The sequence below is a fragment of the Myripristis murdjan genome, chromosome 21 (assembly GCF_902150065.1).
Source record: "Myripristis murdjan chromosome 21, fMyrMur1.1, whole genome shotgun sequence".
Lineage (NCBI taxonomy): Eukaryota > Metazoa > Chordata > Actinopteri > Holocentriformes > Holocentridae > Myripristis > Myripristis murdjan.
The window spans coordinates 10,342,563-10,362,645 of record NC_044000.1 but is presented as its reverse complement, the minus strand read 5'-3'; the positions used below and the strand labels follow the sequence as shown (position 1 = coordinate 10,362,645).

At 40.2% G+C, this 20,083-nt stretch overlaps 1 protein-coding gene across 3 annotated transcripts in view; it reads left to right on the top strand.

The window, feature by feature from the left end:
• The window catches only part of pcbp3 (poly(rC) binding protein 3), a 78,333-nt gene that overhangs the window by 18,040 nt on the left and 40,210 nt on the right, over positions 1-20,083 (top strand). For all 3 annotated transcript variants that reach the window (XM_030081383.1, XM_030081381.1, XM_030081380.1), the window contains exons 2-5: positions 9,076-9,139; positions 9,352-9,417; positions 10,367-10,462; positions 12,585-12,717. The gene's annotated coding sequence lies outside the window, so the exon portion shown is untranslated. The remainder of the gene's footprint in view (positions 1-9,075; positions 9,140-9,351; positions 9,418-10,366; positions 10,463-12,584; positions 12,718-20,083) is intronic.

Below are 20,083 nucleotides of genomic sequence, written 5' to 3'. Positions count from 1 at the left end.
CTCTATAAAGAGATTGAGGTAGACATACAAACAAAATATAACGTCTTGCTCCTGCGGCATGTTTGAATACATCTGTATTCAATCCTCCTTCTTAATGCTCATCCATCTAGACGTCACAAGGCGTAAATCTTGAATAAGCGGTGTGAAATGTAATTTATCATGGACACAGCAACTTAACGGTCCATAACATTATATGCAGGCAGGCCTCAATTTGCCTGTACGTTTATCTGTGTATTTGTCCTTTGTGCAGTTTGGCTTGTTTTGACAAACCGCTGTGGCTTAAGCATCCAAAGTGTGTTAGGTCACACAGATATTAATGATCCTTGTGTAGTGCACTACGGCTCGGTGGTTTCTCTCTCTCTAATTCACTCTCCACTTCACAGCATGTTTATACACTGGTCACACACACACACACACACACACACACACACACATAGACATAGAAAGAGAGAGAGTGAGAGAGAGAGAGAGTGAGAGAGAAAGAGAGAGATGCACAGATGCACATGGACACAGACAAAAGTAACATGCACTTGTAGATAATCACAAAGATAAACAAGTGAATTTACCTCACAGTCTTATCTCACATACAGATACACACACACACACACACACACACACACGGCAGTGGCTGTGATGAGCAAACAGGAAGGCTAGCCTCTATGGCATAAATATGTCTCGCTTCAAGATATACAACTGGCAATTCCATCTCCAGCTGAAGCTTTGCAGATTGCTTTTCGACCCTTCTGTGTAACTCGAGCATGCGTGCAGCACGCACATGCATGGCACAGGCTCGCAAAAGCACGCACACATACACACTGGGGGGGTCAAATAGAGGATATCTAACGAAAGGGTGAAAATTACCACTCCAGTTTAAATGAGGATTATGCGAAACACATCCATCAAGTGCCCATCGTCATCTTGTGCAGCAGAGCAACAACCAACAGTCAAAGTAGTGTTCTCGTTCCTAGTAATCAGCAGTGCTTATGGATGGCCACCCTTATGCCAAGGTGCTTGCTTTGTGATCACCTTGATTGCGTGTCCATTGTTGCACAGTTTCAATTAAATATATTGAACCGAAAGGAATTTGCATAGGATGATTCCCTATCACAACAGGCCAGATATTTAATGCATTTTAATTCTGTGTAATTCTTTTGCACTCATGAGGATAGGGCTACACAATGGCAGAGCGACCTTTAATGAACTGCTACACACACACACACACACACACACACACACACACACACACACACACACACACAGGACAAGGCTTTAAGTTTTCTATTTAACCTTTAGGTAACAAAGTAGTCCCATTGTGGCTGAAAATACCCCCCAGTCCCACCCCCAAAAAAGGCTAGGCCAAAAAAAGGAGCATCATTTGGGACAGGGTTGCTCAGAGGTAGGAGAAAGTTTCTGCGAAATAAAAAGGTCAGTTTCAATCTCTGAAACAGCCTGTCAAAAAGTCCAGGGAAAAAAAGACAGAAGCTGTGGCTGCTCAGTCACTGTGAGTAACGCTGAACTTGTGGTGTCATTCTGGCTGTGTGATGCAGCTTCTGACTGTGGTCTTGACAACAAGAGGCTGGTGGTTAACCCTCTTCAAGCCAGCCAGTCCCATGGGTGTGTTCATCAATACAAAATGCATGCTGCATGGCTGAGATATGTCCAGACCCCCCGGACTTTATTTTGAATTCTAGTGGAGATTTTAAGGTTTCCAAAGATACTGAATATACCCTGCTGAAATACAGGGAAACGTGTATAAAATGATGCACAAGACATCTACATATTATCTATTTGATGTAATACTGCAGCCGTAAAACAATGACATCTTGGGATTGAATATTTCACTCAGTATAAGTGTGATGTAGCTTAGATGTAGAGCTGCAACCAACAGATACAGAATTTGTATGTGATGTTTTTATACAAATAATGGGGGAGCAAATGCTTTTTCTGTCTTTGAAGCTACTTAAGGAAATGGAAATGTGATAAGTGATTGTTCTTGGGTAAATTTGGAGGATTTTACAACTTTTTTGGGACATTATTTTTAAACCATAAACCCCTTGGATGTAGTAGCCTAATACCTTGACCAAGGGAGATGTAGAAGACTTTGTTGGCCGTTTCTGCAAAAATAGTCTTAATGAAAGGTTATAACAAATTGCAGCCTGTGAATATGATTTAAATCGGAGAAAGTAAAGCATAAAACATCAACAACAATTTGTTTCTTCCATCCTTCATCATGATATAGGTATATATGATTCATCTTTTAGCTGTCTTGTTGCACTGGTTTTAACATTGTGGCAAAAGATATGTAATTTGGCTAGCTAGGTAGGCCTGTTAGCTAAATGCCATAAAAGTCATAACATAGCTAAAAATTAAATTAAAGAAGTGTGGGCGTACAAACTGAATGCTTCGTTTTGCATTAAAAATTGTAATGTAAACATTGAAAAGACCCTGCTATTTCATGTCAACATGGCTGCTGTGAAAAAGGCCTGTTTAACTAGTTGCTAAAACTCTTAATTCATATTATAATAGCACTTTCAGTTTTTGCAGGATGTGTGTTGTTTCCAATTTTCAATAAACCCACTCCCTGACTTTACTGAACTCAAACAGAGAAGAAAGTGAAGTTTCAAACCCACACGTGCTCTCTCACTCTGTCTCTCTCTATGAAATTAATCCCTTGCTCATCTGTAATAGTTTGTAGAGTTGGCTTTTTTTTGCTGAAAAGTTCCTATGTATCGTTCTCCTCCAGTGTCAGTGTTGTGCACTTCTGACGAAAACACCTCTGAACTAAAATCCTTAAAATTCAGCAGTCGAGAAAGCTGACACACACTCTCTAATAAACATAGCATGACTAATCCCCCCTCACAAATGACAAGGCCTAGTCATCTTACCTTATATACAATGAATGGTCTCTCTTTAAATGACTTCAAAGCGATGCATTTGGCACAACCCAAACTTGTGTGATGGAAGCGCATTTTCTCCCCGTAGTGTACTGGGTTAACTAGACATGCAATTTCAGCGAGGTAGCATTTGCTCAAAAGCTTGATGGGGCCAGCTAAGCTCCTGTGATTGGGCTTTGTGTGGGGAGTGACCACTAAAGTGCTGTGCTTCCCCTCCTGGGTGCGTTTGTAGGCATAAGCATTTCCTCTGACTTTTTGCCTGCTTACTATTGGCATTGTGTGTTTGAGTGTGTGTCTTTTTGGTGTGTTTGACATTAGTGTAGTTGTGTTGCACCCACTTTTTAAACATAATTTCTAAAACCCCCATGCCCAAAAAAAGAAGAGAGAAATTCCCTTGGTAAAGCAGCTTGTGAAAAAGAGAATAAACCATGTTTCCTCACAAGGCAGAGAGCCCATTTGAGTCTCTTGATATGAAAATGGGGATGATAAGCAAATTCCTAATCAACCCTAAATGAGTGTAATCTATTATTTTCACATTTTGATATGAAAAACGCCTCAAACCACAATGCTAAAATATGAATTATCAGTTTGTTATTTCATGAATAAATTTCAATCTACTGCTGAAATAGTTTGGATTTCATGATCTGAATGTATAATGTGTTTTACTGACACCAGGTGGGGATAATAGTGACAAGGATTGTTTTTATTATTGTTTAATGCATATTAAATATGACGAGCCTGCATGGGCCTACAACACCAGAAATTAGCCTTTACACATTGTGCAGCAAATACATTTCCAAATATAATATTACACAAATTCCAGAATTTTAGCTAAGTGACCCATCTTGGCTTCTTCTCCGAGCTTTTGAGACAAAAATAGCTAACCTCAAGACATCAGGATTAAAAAAAAAAAAAAAAAAAAAAAAAAAAAAATTCTACTCCCCACCCCTTTTTCCATTATCTCTACACCAGAATATTTCAAGATTTTGTTGAGACGTTTCATCAAACAGCTCCTAAATATTATTAATTGTGAATATTGCACCCCTTGAGTCAGCAGGATGGAGGACAATAAACATAAAAAGGCAAACCTACATTTTGATGCAGATTATGATGAATGTCACATGGGGATGGACTTTTCACAAACATCAGTCAGAGGAAGTATTATGAGACACAATGCAGACTATTTTGATCTGTGTTTCAATGTTGTGTGTCTTTAATCAAAATCTTACACAGGGATTTGTTTGTTCTGGTCATTGTTTGGCTGTTGCGTGCTCTGTTTCTTGTAGTCGTGCTAATGGCAGCGGTGTGAGTAGGTGGATGACTATGCACAGGAAGCTTTATTGTCCAGGGTCTGGCCTGCATGGGCTTTGTGCATGACTCAGAATGCACACAGCATGCGCTCTGTGGCGCTCAGCCAGTCAAAAATGAAAATTAGTCTTGGTGCAATTCAGATGTCCTGTGGAAAGGCTTTTTTTTTTTTTTTTTGTAATGCTGTGTATCATCACGCTCCTCCTTCTACATCTGCCCAGCAGGGCCCAAAGTCCAAAAAGAAAAAATCTTAGGATACAATTCCACTTTTGTTATTTGTTATCTTTTGTTATTATTTGCACTGGAAAGGTACATCTCAGTCAGCAGTCAGCTCTCAGTCAGCTGTAAAAAAAACAAAAAAAAAACAAAAACATCTTTGAGTATTATACACAGCACTATACCAATACAAATTCTTCTCTGCATGTAACTGTTCATATTGTCCATAGTACACACTGTGATACATGAGTGATTCATCTGAAAGGTTACAGTGTCAGGTCAAGAGTTGATAATTGTGATGATTTGGGTTAGAGTGGAGTTTATTTATTCACTTTTAGCCAGTTTGGCTGAAGAAAGGGCCTTTCAGAGCAGGAGAGTGACCTACTGACATGACCCAATCGCATGAAGTCTAATTTAGAGATTGCTGCAATATTTACAGGGTTGTTTAATGTTTAAAAACCACCGGAAGAATGCCATATATGATTTTTTTTTTTCTGATTATTTCAGTGCTTTCTGCTCAAATTCATATACACTTCATATATACTGTTCTCAGGTATGAAAATATAGGGTTACTTTTAGCATTCTCCCAGGCCAAACCTCTCTTTGTCACAAATCTCTTAATACTTATTTTTGAAGGAGGAGCAGGCAGGTTGCTTTCTTTAGTTTCTCATCACAGTTGTCAGGCTGAGAGGGGAAAAATAAAAAAAGGTGTGGAAGAAAGTAGAAAAACACAGGTTGGTTGGATGCTATTCTGTGCCAGAGGTAAATCTAGCTCCAGAGGTAGGGATCTTTACCTCTAAACAGTCTATGGGAACATAATATTTTGTGATACATAGCGAGGAGAAGGACGAGATCATCAGCAGATACTGTATTTTCTCTGCAAAATGTCTCTTGTTTCACTGTAGTTGAAGTAATCTGGATTATGTCGATTTTATATAGCTGATTTAGTTACGAGAGAGCTAGTGTGGGCATAAAAGAGTATGAATTGACCAGTGTGTATGTCGATTTTCAACGAGATTTGAGGCCCTGTCTCTTAACCCTGGGCCTCTAGTATTTCCACTATAAATAGGGCAAGAAATACTTACTTAAAAAAAAACAAATCCACTATAAAATAGTGAAAACTGTCAGAAAATTGCTATAAGTGTTCTACCTTGCATTTGTGGGCCTATTGTGTTTTTTTTTTTTTTGTGGTATATTTTTCATGTTTCCATGCATTGCTTGTCGAACAAGGACAACATGACGTCATATTGTGCTATTTCCAGCTACAACAGACAGCAGGGGAAAAAAATCCAGCAATCTACAACACGGTGAACACAGTGAACCTCAGGTTAGACTTACAGGTAAAACTCACAGCTGAATGATTGCTCTTTCAAGTTGTTTTTATGGAGAGCAACAAGTTCCCACCAGGTCTGCAGGGGCTGCTGAATGTCCTTCTGGGAAACGTAGGAAATCACCGAAGTAGAAACAGACAGGCTGTAGGTCGAAGGAAAGTGGGCACTCTTCATCACCAAATAACTCCTGGAATGCACTGAACATCACAAATTGATGATATATAACAGTGTGAGAGCATCTGGGGGATGAAGGAGGTTATTTTTACGTTATATAAGAGCACCATACCCCCCACCTAAAACTGTCCTATTTTGCTCCTTGAGCCTCCACCTGCCCAAACTCACAGAACTCATTTCTCAAAGAGCAATATCAAAAGAGAGAGCCTCTCACTTGAAAATACCTCATTGTCTTACGCACGCCCCTATAGAACCAGTGCTTTATTATTAATATATACAATATAAATACTTTAAGTATGATTCATTTTTAATTCTTAGAGGCCTTGTGGATTCAGAATGACTTATTTAGTACGATTGGAAACACAAAAGGGCCGCACTGAAAATCACAGTGCATTAAAAGAAAAACAAATTGACCCAAGAGAGACGGACATTTCACGGGTCTGTGCCTTAAACAGTTATTATTTATTTTAATTTATACTGGCATGCATCCTTACTTCCGTTGCTGACACTTGAAGCTGAGATAATAGAAAATGTTATTACTTTTTTTTTTTTTTTTCATCACTTGTGTCCAAATGGCCCTCGCAGTTTTGATTATTGCAGCTTTACCAGGGAACCCTCTGCATCACTTTATTTTTTTTGTCTCGGTTTTAAAATTGCCAGGACACAGATGAAAATTTCAGTTTGTCCCTGAACATATCATCCTGTATTTTTAATTATTATTTTTTTTATTATTAAAGAGTATTTTTGGCCGTCTCTGCTTTTTTTAGATAGTCACAGTGGAGACATACAGAAGGGACAGGGCAGAGAGGAGAGGCGGTGACATGCAGCAAAAGGTTTCGGCCAGATCTAGGCTGGAAAGATGATTGCACATTTTTGGTGCTTATAGTTTGAAATGCATGTGTGTATATTTAAAAAAAAAAAAAAAAAAAGCACACACACTTTATTTCAGGGCTCTGAAGGCTCTTATGGCAAAGAGCTTCACATGAACAAACAAATACAAAAGCAGGCACACACAGCACCTGGCTTGCATAGAGGTGCTTCTCCTAGCACCCAATAAACCTGGTTCTGGGACATTAATACCTATTTCAATTTTGTCCTGTAATACTTTGTCAACCGTTTTATGGTTAGCGTATGCAGGGTGGCCTACTGGTTATAGAGACCATCCCACCACAGACGCCATAACCAATATGTCCCTCCTGGCTGCCCCCTCTTTGTGAGCACATGCATGTGATTCTTCAAGAGGAAGGTGGAGATACAGATTCTCATTAATTTTCCAGTAGATGCAGGATTCCGTGCTACCTTGACTCTCATTGGTTAAAAATCCCTCTGATCTTTTGTATGTGTGCGTGAGACAGTAAGGGAACAGTTTTTTGCGAGTGGAGAGCGAGAGAGAGATATGGATTTACTATCAGGGAAGGGCAAGTCCTTGAGTCGAGGGGGTCAGCGCTCTAATCTGCGGAGGTGATGATATTGTGAGGATATTTAAGGAGAGGATGAGAGCAAAAGCGAAAGGGGGATGAGCATTAGCCTTTTTAGATATCATTAAACATTAATACTGTCAGGGGGCTGCTGCACGGTGGGGTCCTTTTCATTGACTTTCATGCTGTGTGGTAATAGAGTTTCACCTCTGGGGACCTGTGCGCCTCCTCCAACCCACCACCCCACCACCCCCACCCTCATGCTCAAGCTACGGGAAGATCAGATCGCCACCCTTCTTCTGAGGATGAGATTACTGGGACTCTCTCTCTCTCTCTGTCTCTCTTTGTGTGTGTGTGTGTGTGTTGTGGATTATGTGACATTATGCACTTTCTTGCTCTCATTTCATTGCTCACTCTTGGTAGAGCTGATAGAGGATATCCTAAAACTACTACAGAAGGCAAACATTTAACCAGTGTTTAATCCTGAGAAGCACTTCTAACACTTTTCTGTAGAATAATTGTTGCTTTTTCCCCCCTAAAGAATGACTGGAGTATCAAGCAATTGCATTATGAAGTCTAAATTTTACTTTTCCTCTTGTTTCAAGGCTCACTACAACTGAAATATGACCTGGAATTCATAGCTTTCACATGCTGGTCTTTTTCTTCAAATTGCATGCATCAGTAGATAATTTGCATAAAAATATTTCTGCCCAGCCAGGGTGTCTCTTGTAAGGCAGGTTTAATAGCCACTATCAAGAGGCTAGGTCAAAATTTAAAGTTACAAATTTGTTGGCTAATGCTCATAACTGGCTGGTTACAGCTTTCAGTAGGATTTTACTCAAGAGTCAGAAGTGACCAGTATGAACACAAAAGAAGCATATGTTCACTATTCTCACATTACCTGTTCTGCCTCTTCTTACATTACCAATATGTCAATAATCACTACAACTGTAACAGATGTACTCTTCAACCCTGCCAGTCCCATCGATGGCTCTTTCATTACAAATGCATGCTGCGCACAAAAGCTTTGTTCAAACCCACAAAAACTTTATTTTAAATTCTAGTGGAGATCTCAAGGTTTCCAAAAGATACCAGTCATGTCCTGCTGAATCACAGGGACATGTGTATAAAATGATGCACAAGACATCTAGACATTTTATGTTCAATGTAATGATGCAACCATAAAACAATGGCATCTTGGGCTGAATCTCTCACTCAGTGTAAACAGGATGTAAGCAGATATGTGTGCCATTGTTGTACAACATGAGGGAAAAAAACGAACAAAAACAAAACAAACAAAAAACGCTTTGACTCTATTTAAGGGTAAATTTAAGGGAAACCCAGAGTTTAAGGACTGAAGTAATTTCTTATTGTGACTCTGAATGAACATCAAGTGCCAGCAGAGGGCAGTGATCTCCCTCTAAATATATTTCTGTGGCTTGGCAGCGGAACTCAACACTGTGTATGTGTGTGTGTGTGTGTGTGTGTATGTGCGTGTGTGTGTGTGTGTGTGTGTGTGTGTGTGTGTGTGTGTGTGTGTGTGTGTGTGAGAGAGAGAGAGAGAGAGAGAGAGAGAGAGAGAGAGAGAGAGAGAGAGAGAGTGAATGAGCCTCATGCAGGCTGGCTCACCATCTAATAAGTGTTGGTATGAGGTGCTGGCCAGTAGAGGGAGCTGTAGCCATATGAAACTGAACTTGCGCGGGAGCCAAAGTGATCAATTATTCTCATTCACAGGAATTCCTCTCCTTTCCCCCCCGGAGTGTGGCTGAGAACAAGTCAACCACTGAAACTGCTCAGTGTAAGAAATATTAGCGGTAAATTCCCACTAATATATCATTCACTAACTGTCACATTCAAAATTGAACTCTTCATGCCTTCATGTCACAAACGAGGACGCTGGTGTGGAAGATGAAAATCTCATTTTGTAATCATTTCAGCAGTGATGGAAGTGTATGTCTTCAAGATATTCAGCGCTGCCTTTAGTTAATGTTTTTTTTCCTCTCCTAACAGATCTGCAGAATCCAGCTCCACACTTCATTTGATCTAAACACGTCACTGCTGGTCAGATACAGCAAAGTAAGTGGAAATCAGGGGGAATTTGATTCACTCAAGCACAAACAGGATAGTTATAAATATGTAACGGCTGCTATGTTTACACTCACATCAGACGATTCCACGCATTTTGATCCATTTATGGCATGCTTTATAATCTGGTAGACAAACATCTATCTTTGTGCTGTGACTTCCGGGAGACCAGACTCTATCCTGAGCTAATTGGAGAGCAAAGGGGACAGCCTTTTGCTTCAAACATGGCTTTTACACTTCATTGAAACCTCGTCCTGAGTAAGGCCCTTTTCAGTGTAGATATTTCAATTTAAATGCAACTCTTCTGAATTATAAAGCACACAATCTGGAAGTTAAATATGCATACGCTCTTTACAGGCTTTTTTTTTTTTTTTTTTTTTTTTTACAGGATAATTAGGATTTATAGTGACTCTTTCAGCACATTGTTTTGCATCATAATGACATTATAACCACATTATGTGATAATTGCCATGACAGTCATATTCTAGTTAAAGCTAAAGCACTTAGTTGATGCTCTTATCCACAGCAGCTTACAATTAGACCTCATATCAGTATCAGAATATGCCATTCATTTTAATGAATAATTGCCTATGATACATTATGATTCTGTAATGGATATAATATATAATGAACTCATCATGCATGCAGCAGATGCCTTGTGATGCTCTCCATAAGTACTTGAAAGGTTTTGTTCCAAAAAGTTTTACATCCACTCATTTACATTCTGAGGTGTCTCCAGGTACGCTACTTTTTTGTAAGCAAAGTTTTGAAGAGTCTTGAGTGTTACTTTATAAGATCAGATGACACTTCTTCAGATGACAGATAATCCTTTTGTTTTGGAGAGAACACCCCTCGCTCAGACGATACAAGATTTACCCAGTCGCCCCTCTAACACCACGCTGTGTCTTAACCCTGTGATCTGTTTCGGTGTTCTGGACAGAAGCTCAGAAGTCCCCCCAGTCTGCTGGAAGGCTGCCAGCCACAGGTCACATGACCTGGAAGAGAAAACATAGGATACTTTTGGGATCCCTCTTCGGTGAGGCATGCTTTCTTATTCCCATTGCTTGCACACACTAGGGCCGAGTTGATTGATGGCTCTCTCACTTTTGACTGATTGGTGTAGGCGGTGCGACAGATTCTGATTGCATCTTTGTAGTGGTGGTGTTGTGCAGCTACTCAGTTCTGACCAAGAAAAATAAAGTTCCTGAAAGTACACTCGCAACCAGCTCTTCAGAATCTGTAGTGCTTTGAATTTGTGATGTTTTCTCTCTTATCCTCAGTTATCTGTTTTTTTTTTTTTTTTGCTGCAGGTTTTCTCTCATTTTATTTTCCCACATTCTATTGCATTAAGCGGTCCTTGTATGGTTATAAATCAACAAGTAATTGCCTAGTTCTAGTCGCCCTGGAACACTTCAAGATTGAATAGAGGGAGGGCCGCGCAAGATAATACTCAAACTTTATTGTAACAGCACAGAGCCGAACAAAGCTAGACGTTTCATCATTTCAGTTTCATCAGGGGAAAAAAAGATTCCAGTAATTTCGTTGCAGACATCCAACAGTTGTAATACTATAGCTCTTGTGTAATGCCACTGTTTCCACTACCGAGACTAAAGAAATAGTCTTAAGTGGTTTGCATGATTGTGTAAACTGACACCTCTCCATAATAATCCTGTTTGAAGAATTTATTCCATCTATCCAGAGAGAATTGTGGAAATCTAAAAAGAACAAAACAAACAAATACATTGGTTCCTTGCCACCATCAGATTTAACCCAGTTCCACACACGATCCTGCTCTACCACATCATGTTGTTAGACAGTCATAATGCCTTCTCTATTACAATTAAAAAGGTGCAGTGTTTCAGGCATTACAGAAGGGAGGGAGAGTGCAGCTGCCTTTGTAGCAGCCCAGTGGTTTGAGTATGTGGAGTGAAAACTGGTGATTTGAAATATAAACTACAGAGCTACAGCCAACGATGTGCAGTTTTACACATCACATCTGTGTGTACCTGTTCTGCAAGGGCCAGCTGCTGATTGCACAAGATTCTATCTAAGCACCCATATTAGATGTCCAGTGCGTAATTGCACAGTGCTTTGAAAGTGCACATCACAGCCTTCACAATAGAGGATAAGATGGAACGCATGAGGATGAGTTTCCCTTGATGCTCTGCTCTGTGCATGAAGCCGGGGGAGAAGGCAGAAGTAAACAAGTTTCCATCACTGCAGTGATGCCACTACAGCCGTGTTTTTGAATTTGAATTTTCCAGAGGATATTACACTTTTTTACCTTCATGTTTATCTTGTGTATACAACTTTGCCAAAAAATAAGAAACTGATGCAATGAGAAGAACATGAAGAAAAAAAATCATGAAATGAAAAACTGTCTGATTGATGCTTGAAAGTCTTGAGACTCTGCTGCTACTTAGGACTGTCCACAGCACTTCAATTATAGGCTACATTATATAGGCGCTGATCAAAAGTGGTCTTTTTCCTGCCAAGTCTGATGTGATGACCAGTTTTTAAATATTATTTTTAAATATTATTTGAAAGCTGAGGGTACCTGTTCACATTGGGTACCTAGACCCGCTACTACCTGACATCGTCAATCCAACAATCCCAGATTTGACTGTCAGTGGTAGATATTGCAGCAAGCGGTGGCATTGCGAGAGGACAAAACTCACACTTCAGTCACTGGATTCATCTATAGGAAATGAACGGATTTGTTGATTGTGTTGTGCTTGCAGTGTAAAGATCTTGCCAGAATCTTCTAACAAAACCTGCAGAAAAAAATGTGATGGCACAGATTCATGACATGCAGATCGATCTTTGCATATAATGCACCAAAACACAGTGCAACTTTACAAACATACACAACACAGCACAACTTTATTCATCCTTGAGGGTTAGTTTAGTTTGTGGACACTAAAAACAGAATTAATCCACCACAGACAGATACAACAAAAACATATTAAGGCTGAAAATCCAAGTGCTAAAATTAATAAAAGGAAAGCTGTACAAACACATACTTTATATGCACAACCACACAGGCCTCCTGTCTGAAAACTATCTGACAATCCTACTAATTGACTTGATGAAACATTTTTTAATCTTCTGTTGCAGCCTCTGTTTATGCCTGTCTATTATTCTGTCTTGGGCCTTAGAATGGGCTGGCATTCAACCTGAAGAGAAGTCCAAAGGCTGATGAACTGATCTCCTGCTTGGTACACTGCTTGGTACCGCGCCTCACTCTGGTGTCCTATATGCCCTGAGAACACAGCACCCAGAGCAACTGTGGTGAGTAGCTGCACTCATTTGATCTGAGAGGGGTAGAAGCCACAGGATCTAGTCGGAGTGAAGTTTAAGAAAGTAATCCTCCTTGATTTGAAGTTTGAGACCGGGTGATAGGTGGCGAGGACTGCGCCACTTGCTTGAAGTGCCTCGGGCTATTTGCATCGTGCTGCGCTGCAATTTCTGTCTGTTTAATATTTCACATATCTAAATTCAGTTTGTTGTAAGCAAAAAGCCAGTTCCATTCATCCATCACCCCCTGCTGTCTGCTTGGTTTTTTGTTGAGGAAATGAGAGCAACAAAAAACAGGAAAAAAGCAGGACTTTGCATGTCTGAGTGGCATGATCAATGTCCAGATCAGGTGTTTTCAGATGACTGTTGTTTTTTATTCATGGTTTCCAGGAAAAAATGGGTTTCCATTGTTTTGGCTTAGATGTTTGGATTAGAAATGATTAGATACGATGGATACAAAATAAGAAATGTCCATAGCACAGCGCTGTGTAAAAGATTGCATCAGTTAAAGCAGGTATGGGTGAGGATTAAATATGATAGGGCTTATTATTGGGCCTCACTGGGACAAAAAACAATATTATACCAAAGTAATAAAATTGTCATTGTTTATTTGTTCAGTGAAAAGATGTGAAGTTCTTAAAATGTTGCCGTGGCACTACATACAGAAGAATTCTTGAGAGTCAACCTGAGTTAACGGTATTTCAGAAAGCTCTTACTTTGTGAAACAAGGTGCTTGTGTTAACCTTTTCACCAAAGGGCCTGGCACGGTCCTTTGGGGGGGATTTTCCTCTTTATCACTTGAACAGCTTTTGGCACCTTACCACAGCCCAGAGGTGGTCAAGGAACAGGGAAAGAGAAGCAGGTTTGAAAAGAGCAAACCCACAGAAAGATGGAGCTTAGCAGAAAACAACTTAAACAAACGGAGGCGAGGAAAGCACACTCACCCCGGCTTGTAGGGAAATCAAACCTGATCGACTGTTCTGTGCATGTGTTGGCCAATGTGGTTAACCGTGTCATCTTTTATGTGTTATACTCGCTCAGCTGTAAACACTGTTGGGGAGTAACCAATTAAATGTAACTAGTTATATGTAATTAAATTACAAAATAAAAGTAGTGGTAATTTTTTGCAGTTACTGAGATAAAATGTAATTAAGTTACTAATCAAAATGTTGGTGATTATGAAAAGCTTACATCTGAATATATTCTTTTACGTAAGGAGCTCATATGTAGAATATAACATTAATTCTGTTGCTGTGCATCATTTCGTGGTGCAGGAATGTCTACTTTTTGTTAATTTCTGCACAACACCAGTGAGCAAATACACTGGGATAAATGTGAGTGCAACACCATCCTGTGCAGGATGCCTTTCGAGGACCTGTCTCTACATCTACACAGGCTCCGTACATTTTGCATTATGCACTCAAATTATGAATATGCACCGCCTCGTCTGCCAATCAGATCAAAGTGCCTTGCTCTAAGCAGCCAGTCTGCCATGCAGCATGCCTGAGACCTGCAACCACACCAAGGTGGCTGGCTGGGTCAAGAACGCCTTTCAGTGCTGGAAACTCAACAATATTTTCCCTCTGAAAAACCGAAAAGGGCCCAGATATTACTGTACAGTATAAAGCTTGTTTAGAATCCTGCTTACATTATCAGAAAAGTAGTCAAATGTAGTAATTAAGATATTAAAAAAATGTAATAAGTAATGTTACTAAGGGTGTCAAGTTATCTGTATTGTATTACACTGACTGTTCACAGAATGTAGATGTATAAGTGGTAACTCGGCCAGGCTTAACAGGCAGTGGTCTAAAAAGATTAGCAAAATGAATTGTGCCCTGCAAAAGCTCAGATGGCACCAAGTGTATTGATAGCCGCTGAGGAGAGCGGAGAGAAACTCCCAGTGCTGACACGTTTAGCCTTAATGATCTCTGTTTGATTCCTGCCCGCCTCTCGCCTAGTTTCTCTGGCCCAGTTTGTCAGAGGAAACAGGATCAGGAAAAGAACAGGAGCTTTAGGCTGCCATCTCCAGTGTAGTTTAAGAAAAAGACAAAAAGCAGGGAGGGAAGTTTACACTTTTCCTGCCCACTGTTATGTTGTAAAGAGAAAGAACGAAGGACGTCTTAATTGATTGAATAAATGTGTTTTAACTTTGACTCATGTGGCATTTCAAAAGGCCTGCTGCAGAGTTGAGATCAATTAGCACAACAGGTATATAATAGTAATAGTTGATAAGTTGATATTCTGCCAATTAAACCCAATAAAAGTGGATTAGCTTAATAGTTTGTCAAACTTTATTGAAGCCAGTGTATGATATCTCAAAAAACAATGTAATGTCTCAAATTTCTACAGATGTCTCTGAATATATTCATCATCCCATATTTTTCATAATGAACAAAATGACTAAGAGTCAAAATGAACATTTGATTATTAGAAAATGAAAGACTCCTGTAATTGAATTTGGATATGGATACAAGGCAATGCAGCGGTTATATCGTATAAATGTGTCCCTGAAATATTTCTGATGTTCTTCCAAGATGTCTAGCACACTGTAGCTAAGGTGTGAATATGAATGAGTTTTTGTTTGTATAATTTTTCTTATCTTCAAGGACTTATCCATGGGACATCAACTGTGAAGTCAGCTGACTCTCAATTGCAAGAATCAAATCAGCATTAAAACTAGGGTGCTGTCAATGTTATTACTAGTGGAACATGCTCAGTTACAGCTCAGATCTGCAGCCTCCATATTATCACCAAGCTGTCACCTATAAACTGATTTGTTTTTGCTTTGGAACTATAGGAGCAGTCATTTAAAAACACCATGTTAAAAAAGGTATCAAACATATTTAATATTCGTGAAACCAGGCAAGCTGACTGACTGTAGAGAGCACTCAGCAACAGCGGAGAAAAGTAGTTGCAAGGGAATGAAGGATTACAAGCGGGATTGCAAACACTCACAGCCAAAGGCGTCGGAAAGAGTTTAAGATTGGCGTGTGTGTGTGTGTGTGTGTGTGTGTGTGTCTGTGGCGGGGTAGGGGGGATGGGTGGGCAGGCGCTGGAAGAGCATTTTGGGTTTAGAATTTTATTAGGATCCCCATTAGCTGATTATGAGAACATCAGCTGCTTTTCCAATTGAACAAACATTATGTCTTAGAAAACATATTCTTGTCCATATACACTTATATACATTAATGTAGATACAATTAATTCAAACACTGAATATACATAAAGTCAATGACTTAATGACTGAATCACACTCCTAAATTCAATATTCACCCCCTCTTACATGTTGGTGGAAGATGAGTGATAGCTTACCTGGTGTCCTGCATCTTTTTCCTGCTTGTCTGTGGTTATGAGTTGAGGAGGCGGGCTACAGCACATAGAGAATAATTGAGAGCTGATTCTTACAGAGAAAAGTACATTATGTCAGTCTGGTCTCAAAAGTAAATGTCTCCAGTTGTGTCTCCATTTACATGTTTTGAAACTCACTTTTATCCTGTTCCAAGAGATTTGTGGTTTGTCACTGACTCCTGGATTATGTTTTTTAAAAAGTAATTAACAGAAATATTCTGCTGATCTGTCTCAAAGGATATTTTTTTTTCTTAACACTTTTTCATTGCTATACTAGCGTGATCTAAAGACTGCACATCCAATAAAACCTCAGTGTTCCAGACTCCTGCCCTCACACTCTGCTAACACAACACAACTGCAGGCTAATTAACCTTATAACCACGGAGCAACCAGGTTTTCACACGGGCAAAAATCAGTACAAGCTTGGACATGCTGGGGGCTCCTGCGACTGTGTTTTGAGGGTCAGGTCACCTGCTTGGCCAAACGTCTGCGTGAGTAGCCACTTGATATCTGATTGGTTGGTATTTTGAGAAAATGGAAAACATTTGTCATTGTGCAGTCATCCGCTATCTCAGTTTCAAGGATCTAACACCGAGGGAAGTCCACGAGGACATGGCGGCCACACTAAAATAGGATGCCCCTTCATACAGCTTGTTTAAAGAAGTGAGCTGCTGAGCTCAAACATGGCAGGGAGAGCCTGGAAGATGACCCCCATTCGGGAAGGCCGGTCACCATCGCCACACAGGAGACCACTGGCAAGATTCATGACATCATTATGATGAGTAACCGAGCATGACATTGCCACCGTGCTGGGAATCTCCCAGGAACGTGTCCATGTAGTCATCCATATCAAACTCCAAATGTCCACAGTATCAGCTTGTTGGGTCCATTTCTCATTAGGTCCAATTGGACCTAAACAATAAACCAGGCTGATTGGAATATTAGTGACATTACATGATTAACAAAAAGGTATATAGTATAAAAATGAACCAAATCACCATTTGTGATTGGCTATAATGGACATTAATGCGTATGCAGTATTCATTTTCACTTTTTGCAGCTCTGGCAGTGTGAGTGACTGTTCTCTGGACCATGGCTAGCCTAGTGAGACTGACCCACCTAGGTGCTGTTGACTGGGGAAGGATACTCACAGTGGTCCCCTCTCAGAAGACTGGACTTTGGTTAGTATGCTTGGGGTGTGATGTGTGGAATAGACTATGTGTTATAACATGCTGTGAGCACAGACATTTTCCTAAAGATCAGAAAAAGTTTAGATTTGTCTCTAGTCAGTTTGGAGGAATGAAGTTACCAAGGTGTTGTGAAAACTTTTTAAATCTCGTGATAAAGTCGCCAAACTGGCAACACAGATTGAAGGAGTAGAAACACCCAGATTCTCCACTTCCCAGGAAAGCAAGACTCTGATATGTATAGGCAAGGTAATGGCCACCATTTTCTTGGATGCATGAATGCTGATGTTTGACTATCTGGACAAAAAGGTCACACTATCACCGAGGCAGAGAAAAAAAAAAATCACTGTAGAAAGCTGACGAAGGGTGCCCCTCCACCAGGAAACCACAGTGGCCATGGCTTAAGTCCAGAGATGTGTATTCAAACTGGGCACACACCCAGCATATTCTCTTCCCCTCTGACTACTACCTCTTCCCAAAGGAAAAAAAAGAAAAAAGAAGATGGACTCTTCTTACACAGTAGTACACCCTTCGTAGTGGTAAAACTAAATATGGAAAAAGATGGACAACACAGATGTTTGAGCAGTGGCATTTGTTGAATCCTGTTTGTGCTATTTAGTAGCTAACAGCTAACATGTAATTTTCTACTTTAGACTACCTTCAATTTTTGCCTTTTCCTAAAAATACACTTTGTTTGTTTTGCGTGGTGTTGGTAATAACTACCTCATTATAGCTCGTCCTCCTTTACTTGGTCCATAGCATGCTGGACTCATTTCAAAGGCAGTGGGCTTACAGTGCTCTTACTTTGTGTGGATAAATCTGTTTCACAATACAAGTCTCATTAAGAATCAGCAGCCTCTGAGATGATTTGTGCAGTGAAATTTTCATGCAGCTTTACAAGGGAACAATTTGGTCCACTTAAGTATTGGAGGGCAAATTTCCCCTGCGTCTCCCCTGCCTCATATGCCCTTGCTCATGCTGGAGACCTGCCCAGTACAACCAGAGTCTTGTACTTTTGGCCGCTGAGCAGCTCCTGTGGGACAATTTGGGATTCAGTGCCTTGCTCAAGGGCAATTCAGTGTCCCTCCCCTGCCTAGATTTTCCCAACAGGCGGTCAGCCTGCACAATGACAAATGGGACATGCAACTGTGTGGCAGATATGAGCTGCTCTCTGCAGCCAGCTGAACAGCTAAACAGCACACTATGGTTTCTGCTGTTTCGGCAGAAACCATTTTGCGATGAGCGATGCCTGTGTCATATGGCCACACGTTGCCGTGGAGCCCATCTGTATGGCTATGATTGATATCGCCAGGCCCTAGCGCTGTCTTTTTAAAGTTCACTTATGGTTTTAGTGTTCACCATCATTGCCTCAGCGGTGTCTAAAAGAACATCAAGATAGTGTGTTGGCTTTAAAAAAAATGTTTCCTCTCATATTTCTCTGCCTATTGTGTGTGTATATCTGCCCTTGTGTGTGTGTCTGTGTATGAATACTTGTGTCTAAGTATTATGAGCATGTCTGAACATGAGCTTGTGTGTCTATGTGTGTTTTAATACTAGAGGCAAAGCTTTATGGATTGATACCCAAAAACACTAGCTAAGCTGGCTCTGTCTACAGAGCACTGCTTTGAACTGATAGGGCTAAGTGAGCAGATACTGACGTCCTTTCATTTCCTAACACTACATATGAGATACACTCACTGTGCCTCTGCTGCCTACAGTATCAGTATGGTGCCGTCTGTAGCATACGCCATGCAGACAGATAACTTCACCCTACACATTCAGGCACTTGCCCATGCACACATACAGCATCAACCGGTTTCTGGAACAGCTTCCTCCATGTCATTTATCAGACACTGGATAGATAAATGAGCTTTCAGTATATCAACACATTGTTATAAGTACTGCTGAATGCCCAAATTAAATTACATTAATATGACCTTGTATTTGAACCTTTCAACTAATTTATAATTTAAAAAACAGTGACTGGAGTGATGAGATTTAATTTGTTTATTAAATATCCCATACATTATGTGTTAAAAATTATGTCATTCGAAAGAATTTAACAATACTTCGGAAGCTTCAGCAAGGTCAAAAACACATAAAGAACGGCTAGTTATTTGCATAATAACTGTGCTGTTCCAAAAAAGTGTTTTTCACTGAATGCTCAGGCGAAACCTTTCAACAAGCATAGCAATTACCATCGATTTTAGATGCGCTTTGCTTTGCTTTTTGTTCCTTGAATATTCAAATGCTGAATGGAGATGGTAAGATAGTGGTAAAGGGGGTTGTTTCAGCATGCATCACTACACTGGGACACAATGGGATCTCTGCTGGGACTGGAGGCTTAATGATACATTTTGAGTCTGATAATATCTGACTAAGAGTAGGATGGCTATGAATCTAGGCTCCTCACTGCATCAAACCTTACCTTGGAGGCAAGGAGCTGGGCTGGAGATATGCATACAAACCTGGAAAAAAACACTATCACAGAGTACCCTGCTGGCTCAGACCTTTACATGTTTATACTTTTTCACCCTCATTTATCCTGAGAGGCTTTGCCGAGCATGTATCCTTTTTTTCAGCAATGTAGCAAAGTCCTGCTTGACTTTCACACAAAGCTGTGAACTACAGCTGTAGTCTTACAGCGATGGGGATTAAGTGCCTACCCATGGGCACCTCGGTGGTATGGGTTGTGATTCTTGTTGAAGGAGAGGAAAGCGTCCTTATACTTTCTCTTCAGATTTTTCCCTCGCTGATCTACATAATAGGATTTTTTTTTCTCCTGCTATGCATGATTCTCAGATACAATTGACTGGATTTTGGCC